The following is a 12,346-nucleotide window of genomic DNA, read 5'->3' as shown; positions in this document are numbered from 1 at the left end:
ACTTGTCAACAGTATGTTTAGGTTATTTAAAACATATTAAATTGTCATTGTAATTGCGCACACGTTGATTTCAGACATGCACCTAACCCAATGCTCTGTTTCTGATGACTGGGATGAATGCAGGAGCAGCTTTTTAGGAGCAGGACAAGACACCCTCTTTGTGACTGATGACTGACAAAAGGGCATGTACGTGATAGGCCTATCTGGCTTGTATGATTATGATGTCATAATGCTTCTTGACAGTGTCATAAAGTGTATTTTCTACAAGTTATTTAAAATATGATGAAAAGAACATGCCTGTAAAGGCTTCGTTACAACAACAAAGGACTTAAGAAACAAACTTTAAAATGAAAGGAAAGTTCTTGGCAGGGAAACAACACATTTGAATAAATGTGGGTTTTGACACTTATGTGGGGGTCATAATCAGCAATAAAATGCAAAATATGTCACAACAGGTGTAAATATGAGTCATGACAGTGTTATGACCATATTATGACAGGTTATGTCAGCTGTTCTTACATATTATGACATGTTTAGGACCATGTCATAACATGTTATGACGCTGGGTGTCAAGTAAAGTGTTACCGAAAAATCTGATTTTCGAACAAGTCATATTGGACTCCTATGGGATTATATCCCAATACAAGAACCCAATAGAAAAACCCTATCAGATTTTGGAACCAATCTTATAGGATAAAATCGTGTAGGATAGGTCCAATAGGATTCTATCTTATAGTATAAAACCCAAGACGATAGATTCCAAAATCTGATAGGATTTTATTTTGGATTGTAATATAATTTTTAAAATCATGACTGCAGGTGTGACAGTAATACGGTCACAGCAACAGCCCTAGTCCAGACACAAGAAGGAATCGCCGTTGATGTGTGTGCGGGATGGCTGTTCCGACAACCCTGGCTACTCAGCAAAATACACCAACTACAGCTTTATGGATGATGCCACAATGGACTTGAGTCTCTCTTTCCTCTCCAGCAGCATACTACCCTGCATCCCACTGCTGGCTTGCTTCTGAAGCTAAGCAAGGTTGGTCCTGGTCAGTCCCTGGATGGGAAACCAGATGCTGCTGGAAGTGGTGTTGGAGGGCCAGTAGCAGGCACCCTTTCCTCTGGTCTAAAAAAATATCTCAATGCCCCAGGGCAGTGATTGGGGACATTGCCCTGTGTAGGGTGAAGTCTTTCGGATGGGACGTTAAACGGGTGTCCTGACTCTGTGGCCACTTAAGATCCCATGGCACTTATTGTAAGAGTAGGGGTGTTAACCCTGGTGTCCTGGCTAAATTCCCAATCTGTCCTTCATACCATCATGGCTACCTAATCATCCCCAGCTTACAATTGGCTCGCTCATTCCCCCCTCCTCTCCCCTGTAACTATTCCCCAGGTCAGTCTCAGTGAAGGGAGGAATGCCTTGGAGTTCAGCAGTGGTCACCATCTGGTCAATTGTGGTAGACTGGTCAAGTCCAGTGTTCCCTCTAAACTGGGTGCGCAGTAGCCCGAGACTGCCGTGCAGCTCCCCGGGGAAGAAATATTAGCCCAAAGAGATTGAACTTCACTCAACTTTCTAGAGCAGTGGTCACCATCCGGTCAATCGCAGTAGACTGGTCGATCTTCAAGGCATTCCTAGGCGATCACCAAACATTTCTGTAACAAAACCAACGATAAAGCCTTGTGTTCCTATTTTCTTTGTATCGTTGACGGTAGGTGCACCCGATTCAGCTGCTCTGTGCACCGGGTAAGCAACTGTTGCCATTTTGAACCATTTCATTTGTCTGAAGGTACAAACTCTGCCTTCCCCCCCAGAGAGCAAATCAAGTGCACTATAGGTTTACCGCTGACCAATCAGATGGCTCAGATTACCGTGTATGCAGGAATGTACCAGGCATAAAAGAAAGCTACAGCAAAATTCATACTGTGAGTTTTCAAAAAGTTTAAAACCATGACTAGAGGGAGACTGTCTACGAATTTGTGCATGAGGCAGAAATAGTGCGGTGTGACATGAGTTTTGCCATCAGCTGGAAGACGGTGTCCCTTTTTGGTCAGTGTCAGTGGAGGAAAGGGAGAGCGGAGGGATGTTGAGAAGCGACCCTCAGTCTCCTGCTCTCTCCCTCCACTGAGACTGACCATCAGATGCAGGCACCATCAGCCCAGTAAATACAATTTAAAAAGGAAATGATTTAAATGTATGTTCACTCAGCTGTGCCTCACAACGGATCTATTACTGGTGTGATGATATAGCCTACCTCAAATTTGGAAATATATCTGATTTTAAACAGCCCCAACAGCAATACATTGGCAGGGGAATTCAAGCAAAGCCAATATGCACTTATAATGTATTGGGCCTATAGCTTACTGCACAAACCTCATTGCTACAGTACAGTTTTTAATTGGTTAATGTTGCATAAACTTTTGTTTTTTAAGCCATGTAAAAACAAAATCTGAGCGGTAGATCTCGGCTTGCATTTTGACTCAGAAAGTGATCTTGACTCAGAAAAGGTTGGTGACTACTGTTCTGTCGTTTTCCCTGTTAACACTATCAACATGACCATTTACTGTGGCAATTTTGATCTGATCAATGTGTAACGGATGTGAAATGGCTAGCTAGTTAGCGGGTATGCGCTAGTAGCATTTCAATCAGTTACGTCACTTGCTCTGAGACTTAAGTAGTGTTGCCCCTTGCTCTGCAAGGGCCGCGGCTTTTGTGGAGCGATGGGTAACGACGCTTCGTGGTTGACTGTTGTTGATGTGTGCAGAGGGTCCCTGGTTGGGGCGAGGGGACGACGTAAAGTTATACTGTTACAAATGCAATATGAGCCACTTTCAATGCTTGGTTGGCCCCATTGCTAATTGGAGCTCTGACCCCGCCCTCTCGTCAGGGGATACAGCTGTCTTCAATTACAGACTCCTTCTGCGCTGGATATAAGCCAGTGTTTCTTTGTTAGGAGGAGAGAGAGCGTCTGGGTATGTCCTGTATTGGTTGTTGCTCAGAGAGAGCTTTTTGGTATGTCCTGTATTTTGTTGTTGGTCTGTATAATTTTGATTTTTTTTTTGTAGCAAGTCCTTCTAATGTTTGTGTATGCCATTGGACTGTGTTTTTGATTAGTGAAATTGCTCACTTTTTAAGTTCTGTTTCATTTGTTCACAGTGGGGAGGGGGAAGGCACCTTAAGAGTGCTTAGGCTAGAGGCCTGTGGGCATACATATACCTGTAGTATGTGCCATGTCTATGTACACTAGGTAAGACCTGGGTGGACCATCCCCTGTCTTTTGGTTGGTGTTAGGTAAGTATTGGGGAGAGCCCCCTCCCCCTCCTAACTTTCTTTGCGTTGGTTCCGTCCAGCCCCTTTTCCCTAAAATACCGTGTGAAGGAATAAATTCCCTGTTAAAAGTGCTCTCCTCTCCATCTTAAATAAGCATGCCTTTTTCAAAAAATGTAGGACTAAGAACAGATATAGCCCTTGGTTCACTCCAGACTTGACTACTCTTGACCAGCACAAAAACCTCCTGTGGCGTACTGCATTAGCATCGAATAGCCCCTGCGATATGCAACTTTTCAGGTTAGTCAGGAACCAATATACAGTAAGCTTTCCTAACTAAGGCTAGCTTTTTCAAACAAAATAGCATCCTGTAGCACTAATTCCAAAAAGTCTTGGGACACAAGTCCATGGAGAATAAGAGCAGCTGCCCACTGCACTGAGGCTAGGAAACAGTCACCACCGATAAATCCACGATAATCGAGAATTTCAATAAGCGTTTCTCTACGGCTGGCCTTGCTTTCCACCTGGCTACCCCTACCCCGGCCAACAGCTCTGCACCATACCCCCCCCCCCCCCCCCCCCCCCCTGCAGAAACGTGCCCAAGTCCCCGCGCTTCTCCTTCACCCAAATACAGACAGCTGATGTTCTGAAAGAGTTGCAAAATCTGGATCCCTACAAAGCAGCTGAGCTAGACAATCTGGACCCTCTCTCTAAAATTATCTGCTGAAATTGTTGCAACCCATATTACTAGCCTGTTCAACCCATCTTTGTATCGTCGGAGATCCCCAAAGATTTGAAAGCTGCTGTGGTCATCCCCCTCTTCAAAGGGGGAGACACTCTAGACCCAAACTGTTACAGACCTATATCCAACCTGCCCTGCCTTTCTAAAATCTTCGAAGTTAATAAATAGATCACCGACCATTTCCAATCACACCGTTCCTTCTCCGCTATGCAATCTGGTTTCCGAGCTAGTCATGGGTGCACCTCAGCCACACTCAAGGTCTGAAACGATGTCCTAACCACCATCAATAAAAGACAATATTGTGCAGCTGTCTTCATTGACCTGGCCAAGGCTTTCGACTCTGTCAATCACCGCATTCTTATCGGCAGACTCAACAGCCTTGGTTTCTCAAATGACTGCCTTGCCTGGTTCACCAACTTCTTCTTAGAGGTCAGTTTGTCAAACCGGAGGGCCTGTTGTCTGGACCTCTGGCAGTCTCTATGGGGGTGCCTCATGGTTCAATTCTCGGGCTGACTCTTCTCTGTATACATCAATGATGTCACTCTTGCTGCTGGTGATTGTCTGATCCACCTCTATGCAGACGACGCTATTCTGTATACATCTGGCCCTTCGACATTGTTAACAAACCTCCAAATGAGCTTCAATGACATTCAAATCTCCTTCCGCGGCCTCCAACTGCTTTTGAATGCTTTTCAAATTAAATGCTTGCTCTTCAACCGATTTCTACTCGCTTGACTAGCATCACTATTCTGGACGGTTCTGACTTAGAATATGTGGACAACTACAAATACCTCGGCTTCTGGCTAGACTGTAAACTCTCCTTCCGGACTCACATTAAGCATCTCTAATCCAAAGTTGAATCGGCTTCCTATTCCGCAACGTAGCCTCCTTCACTCATGGTGCCAAACATACCCTCGTAAAACTGACAATCCTACCAATCCTTGACTTCAGCGATGTTATTTACAAAATAGCCTCCAACACTCTACTCAGCAAATTGGATGTAATCTATCACAGTGCCATCTGTTTTGTCACCGACGCCCCATATACTACCCACCACTGTGACCTGTATGCTCTCGTTGGCTGACCCTCGCTACATATTCGTCGCCAAACCCACTGGCTCCAGGTCATCTAAGTCTTTGCTAGGTAAAGCCCCGCCTTATCTCAGCTCACTGGTCACCATAGCAACACCCACCCATAGCACGTGCTCCAGCAGGTATATTTCACTGGTCATCCCCAAAGCCAACACCTGCTTTTGCCACCTTTCCTTCCAGTTCTCTGCTGCCAATGACTAGAACGAATTGCAAAAATCACTGAAGCTGGAGACTTATCTCCCTCTAACTTTAAGCATCCGCTGTAGGAGCAGTTTACCGATCACTGTACCTATGCACAACCCATCTGTAAATAGCACACCCAACTACCTCATCCCCCATAGATTTTTTTTGGTTTGTTGCTCTTTTGCACCCCAGTATCTGTACTTGCACATCTATCACTCCAGTGTCTAATAGCTCAATTGTAATTATTTAGCCTCTGGCCTATTTATTGCCATACCTCCCTAATCTTTCTACACTTGCACACACTGTACATAGATTTGTATATTGTTATTGACTGAATGTTTTTCTATCCCATGTTAACTTTTTTTTTTTTTTGTCGCACTGCTTTCTTGGCCAGGTCACAGTTGTAAATGAGAACTTGTTCTCAACTGGCCTACCTGGTGAAATAAAAAAGCAATTTCTGGCTAACAAAACGAACAAGGGAAATGAATTACCTAATAGTACAGGTAGATGGCAATAAAAATGATACTACAGAGCTACATAACTGTCACGTTCCTGACCGGTTTTCTGTTATTTTGTATGTGTTTGACGGTCAGGGTGTGAGTTTGGGTGGGTAGTCTATGTTGTGTGTTTCTATGTTTGTTAAGGGTGACCTGATATGGCTCTCAATTAGAGGAAGGTGGTTTTCATTTCCTCTGAGAGCCATATTAAGGTAGGTGTTTTCACACTGTTTGTTTGTGGGTGGTTGTCTCCTGTGTCTGTCAGTGTATGTTACGCCACACGGGACTGTTTTCGGTTTTGTTTGTTGGTTTTATGTAGTCAGTTTTCCTGTTATTGCGTTCTTCACGTTATATGTAAGTTCGTGTCCAGGTCTGTTGACTGCGTTTGTTATTTTGTAATTCTCAAGTGTTTCGTGTTCATCTATCATTTAAATAAATTCATTATGACTGCATACCTCGATGCGTATTGGTCCGACCAATGCTTCTCCTCTTCAGACGAAGAGGAGAGCAGCCGATACAATAATAAGTTAGAGGAAAAGTAACTAACTTATTTAAGAACGATCAAATGTAATCTCTTACTAAATTAAAGCAAACTGGATGGCGAAAAGTCACAATTCTTCCTGAATCTATAATACAGGAACGCTAACAAAAATAATTTGCTGGAAGTCGTTACTGAAAACATCTGATACTCCGAATGATATTTTAAGAGGAGGCTAAATATTTTAGGCAGATGTTCTCTTTTTTTTGTCATCCTCTCCCACTGAATGAAGGTTACGGTAAAGAATTCTTTCCAAATAATATGGAAATGAACAAATGTACAGGAAGATCGATGCGAAGTCCAAATTACAGAGGATTAACTTTTTGATGTGATAAAATCCTTTCAGTCTGGAAAAACCCCAGGGCTTGATGACATAGGTGTATTTAGCCTTTTTTGATATACTAAAATCGCCATTGTTTGTTTTAACTACTCCTGTAGAAAAGGTAGTCTGTCAGGTACTCAGCAGGACGGTCTGATTTCTCAAAAAGATTAGATGACATTTCTCAAAAACAGGTTGTTACATGTGCACCACCAATTTTGAAAATTAGGTTAAGTTCTGGAGGAGGAGAGGGGTCAAATTCTTGAAGTGAGACTAACTTCTTACTACACAACATACACTTAGTATTAATTTATTAGCTACAGTATACATATTGTGGCATGTAACCTTATTTATGCAGCAGCATTTAACCTCACTAGGGTAGGGGGCACTATTTTCACCTCCGGATGAAAAGTGTGCCATAAGTCTATGAATTTGTACACCTCGCGGTGACTGGTTGTTCATTGTTTGTTCATTTAAAAAAATATATATTATATATGAACATTGAGATGTTAAATAAATGATAGAGACAAATCCTTGAAAAGAAAGAGTTTGTAAAAAGCCAGAAGGCTTTGGAATGTGTTTGACGGAGGAGAGCGACGTGTTGATATAGGGAAGACAGATGGATATCTGTGGATCAGGAGGTGAGGGGTGAGGTCAGTTCCCCTTAAGGGAGTAATCAGGGTTGTTATCTGGTTACCTTCTATCCTGTGGAGCCATAAACTGTAAGGAAGAGTAGTGTCTTAAGTAGGATATAAACTGTGATGTCTGAACTGTTTATCGGTCTGATTTCAGCTGTAAAGAACCTTTGGGAAAGATTAAACTTGGTTAAAGCTTCTTTAGTGTCCGTGAGTTATTTACTCTGAAAAATAAGAACCTAACACTTGTCAATGGCAGGGACTGGGGAGTTTGTCAAGATCAAAATAAATATCAAAAGGAGGAAAACCCGCTTCAGTCTTCTGAAAACCTATCCCTGGGATAGAGTCTTATTTGTCAGTGGGACAATTACAAAAGCTATTGACTTAAATTTGCCCTGAAAATCCAGAGACAAGGTTTGAATATTGCTGAGCTTAAGCAATTTTGACAAAACAATGGATAAATGTTGCCCAAAGAGTTGGGAAAGGTTGGTAGAATCTTATTCAAAAGGATTCACACTTATAATGACTGCCTAAGGGGCTTGCACCAAGTATTAACTCTGCCCTATGACGCCATACGCAATCAAGACATCGTAATATTACATTTTTTTATTCATTTGGAAAATATTCTAGAATTTGCATTTCACTTTGACAATTCAATTGGCAGCAAAATGTGAAGACTGTTTAAGGGTTGTGTAGACTTTAACTAGCGACTAAGTACCTTGGGTTAAAATTTCGCATGATCTGAGGACTAGTGAAACAATCAGCCATCTCTCAGAAGTTTAGGCAGTGTTTTTCGATATAGGTCTGAAACCACTGGCTGGGTCGTTGGTGTGGCAGATTCCTTCAGGTTTCTGGCTTTAGATCCTGGCAAGTAACACTGGTTTACTGGTAGTTAAAAATAAAATAATTCCCCATAAACTCTGGTCTTTGTAAAGCCACAGATACAAGCCAGATCTGGACCCCAGATCCATATTTACAGAACGTTTCTCTTGCCTCTTCTTTTAATTAAAAACAAACTAATTTGTCCAGGGGGCGGCCAAATGTTTATTAACTGATCGTTGAGTCTGAGTTAAACAGGGATGGTTTCCTGGACACAGATTGATAATCTTAGATTCATTCTCTATCTCCATTGAAATAATTTGTTCAGGACTAAGTGTAATCTGTGTCTGGGGACACCAGCCCATGCAAAGTTGAACTGAACTCAGCATAGTTTGAGTGACCCTGTGACCGAAAAGGGTGAGTAACTCCCATGGAATGTAGTGCTTTGAGCAGTGGCAACCCGTCATTCTGTTTTGAGCCCCACCTGTTTAGCAAAAAATTACGATAATACTATTGCCTGTTATACATGTTATTTTGGCATTCACTTGTGTTACGTATCAGTTGCAAGCAATGTAAAAAAAATTTTTTTAAAAAAAAAGGCACATACAAACATTGTCTATTTCTTATGTAAGACAGCTCCATAATGCAGGTGTTTCAGCCTAGCTCAGTGCTTCCTGTGGTGGAGGGGCAGCCATCGAAGCACACAGAGCGTAGGTGTTGGTAATATTCTATAGTTGCGCTGTGATTGGCTCAGTGTTCTGTCACTCCTGGGGACATTACATCACCACGGAATCTACTGGGAGAACTTGGAACTTCAAGCCCCGTTGGATGCTGTCGTAGATTGACATTACAAGTGCCCGTTCAAGAAGGCTCAAGGTCATTGGCTACAGATAAAAAAACAGCAAATGACGTTATGTCTACTGTAGCTCTAGCAAGCTAGCTAGACAAGCAGTCATCATGAATCATGTTGACAATCTACTGGAAAATGCTTTTCAATCCTTGTCATATGAAGAGAAATGATAGATAAAACATATCGGTGCTCATCGGCCATAAACACTACAGAACAAGTTGAAAGTCGAGTTTGGTAGTTATATTATTCTGTTTGTCCTGTGGGTACCATTGCCACTGTTCCACCCCTTGTGTATTGCGCTGTCATGGTGTATTTGTTGGTGTATTTGTGGTGTATTTGTGCAAGCTTTGCAAAGCAACACTATTTTGCTTCCCCTGCCTGCTATTCGGTGGAGAGGGTGTGTGGTCCATGTCTGGGTTTAAGAATTTAAAACATCTTTCTGAACGGGTTCTCTTTTCTAAGTATAAAAGGATAAACACCATGAACCAGAAAAGGTTGAATCCAGCCACGTTCAAAAACTGGGAAATCCCAGACTTCCGACTTAAGTGCGTTCAAGACAACTGGTTACACGAGCTCCGATAAACAAACTCGGACTTGGAAAATAAGTTTTGAACGGTCATCCAACTCGAAATTCCAAGTCGGCAACACGGGCCTCTTTCTAGACCTCCGACGTTCTGACTTGACGATCACTGACGTCATGATTCGACGTTGTTTTTTCCCAAATCCAAATTTTAATGACAGTTTGCCCAAGAGAACAACCGCCGTGCCACCTTCATGTTCAAGTGACCATAAAAATATATCGTAACTTCATACGGGTACCTGGGACGGTAGGGTCCCACCTGGCCAACATCCAGTGAAATTGCAGAGCGCGAAATTCCAAAATACTCAATTCAAATGTAACATTCTTGAAAATATGTGTTATACATCAAAATAAAGCTTAACTTCTTGTTAATCCAGCCGCCGTGTCAGACTTCAAAAAGGCTTTACGGCGAAAGCAAACCATGCGATTATCTGAGGACAGCGCTCAGCACACAACATTACGTACAGTTACCAGCCAAGTAGATTAGTCACGAAAGTCAGAAATAGCAATAAAATGAATCACTTACCTTTGATGATCTTCGTATGGTTGCACTCAAGACTCCATGTTACACAATAAATGTTTGTTTTGTTCGATAAAGTACCTCTTTATATCCAAAAACCTTCATTTTGTTGGCACTTTGTTCAGTAATCCAATGGCTCATATGCGGTCACAAGAGGCAGACAAACTCCAAATAGTATCCGTAAAGTTCGTTGAAACATGTCAAACGATGCTTATAATCAATCCTCAGGTTGTTTTTAGCCTAAATAATCAATAACATTTCAACCGGACAAAAGCTTCGTCAATATAAAAGGAAAACAAGAAAGGCGTGCTCTCGGTCGCTCGCAGTAACCAGCTCTGAGGACATCCCAGGGTCCACTCACTCATTGACGTTCTCTCTAATTTTTCAGAATAAAAGCCTGAAACAATGTCTAAAGAATGTTCACAACTAGTGGAAGCCGTAGGGAACGGAATCTGGGTCCTATCCCTTTAAATGGTGGATAGGCTTTCATTGGAAAAACAGTCATTTCAAAGTAATGGCACTTCCTGGATGGGTTTTCCATAGGTTTTTGCATGCCATTTCAGTTTTGTTATGCACACAGACATTATTTTAACAGTTTTAGAAACTTGAGTGTTTTCTATCCAAATCTACTAATTATATGCATATCCTAGCTTCTGGGCCTGAGTAGCAGGCAGTTTTACTTTGGGCACGCTTTTCATCCGGAGGTGAAAATAGTGCCCCCTACCCTAGTGAGGTTAAATGCTGCTGTATAACTAAGGTTACATGCCACAATATGTATACTGTAGCTAATGAATTAATACTAAGTGTATGTTGTGTAGTAAGAAGTTAGTCTCACTTCAAGAATTTGACCCCTCTCCTCCTCAGAACTTAGCCTAATTTTTTTTTAATTGGTGGTGCACATGTAACAACCTGTTTTTGAGAAATGTCATCTAATCTTTTAAGAGTTTTCATTGTCTTCTTATATGCCACTGTTATTTATCCAACAGTCCTGAAATGGTGTACTCGGAAAATGCTGTAAGAACGGCCCATGTTCTGAATTCTGTCGTTTTCCATTTCAAATGTGCTGAACCAATAGGCATATCGACTCTCGCTCATTAATGTCAGCTTGCCTCTTATCTGCTCATTGTTTCCTTATGTCATAGTTTGTACATCTCACTTGTTATATAGGTCTATCTTATTGATCATTTTAGGCAATGTTGGAATTATGTATTTCATTGTTTTGCTTACTTTGTGTATTATATTTAGCGTGTGCTTTTCTCCACAAGGAGAGAATAGTATATAATGTTAGGTCGGTAACCATGTTTGCCAGTGACAGTTGGGGTCATACGTCAGATCAGTGGTCATGGTTGATATGCTTAAAAAAGTACTCCATAATAATATAAATGATAATTCACTGATGTATTATGTAACTACAACATCTTTGTCTGGACAGCAACAAAAAAAGAAAAACTCTAAAGCCATTTCCTTGTTTGCATAATTACTGCGCTTTGCATTTGCAGTCAAAACACGGTGGACAACTTCATTTACTGCCGTTTGCCTTGGTTTTTGTAGTTACTGCTAATTTCATACTCCATTTTCTCTCTAAAGCTACAATGTGTAAATTCTTGAGCGACACGACCAATGTGCATTATAGATGTCTCATTGAAAGCAAGTATAAGAAGCGGTAGCTGTTCTATGTGCACTATTTCTTTGCTTCCTGTTCTTAAGTTTAGTTTAAACATTTTTTTACTTTCGGTTTTGTACACCAGCTTCAAAGCTGAAAATACAATATTTTTGGTTATGTAAAATACATTTCACAGCTATTTAGATGGTAGCACGGTTCTCTACAAATCTACTTTTTAATTAACAAAGGACATCAAGGACAACTAAATTCATAACAGCAATGCCAGCTGTATATATTTGAGTGCATGTCTGGCACTATAACGTGTGTGTCCGTGTATACGCATGTGTACAAACACCTGCACGGCATCAGCCTCAGGCAAACGCTGTAAAAACACTGGCCCTATGTTTTAAAAAAAACTTATCTTTGACCATCATGCTAACTCCATTCACACTTGTCTCCAATTCCACATTCCAACCCTCAGCCCATCCCACCTATCTCTGCTGGTCACCCTCAGATTTCTACGCAACATGTCTTTCAACTATGCTGTTTAACGTACAATTTCAATCGAATAGAATCCACAGATAGCGAGTTGAAGATAAATACTTTTACATAGAGTATTAGTAATTGACTGAGCCGGTCTCTCCAGATCTCCTAACAGTACTATTTCTAGGGGCAATTTTAGATCAATGCTATACATTTTC

The sequence above is a fragment of the Salvelinus fontinalis genome, chromosome 18, assembly GCF_029448725.1.
Source record: "Salvelinus fontinalis isolate EN_2023a chromosome 18, ASM2944872v1, whole genome shotgun sequence".
In the NCBI taxonomy this organism is placed as follows: Eukaryota; Metazoa; Chordata; class Actinopteri; order Salmoniformes; family Salmonidae; genus Salvelinus; species Salvelinus fontinalis.
Note: the sequence above shows the minus strand (reverse complement) of the source record.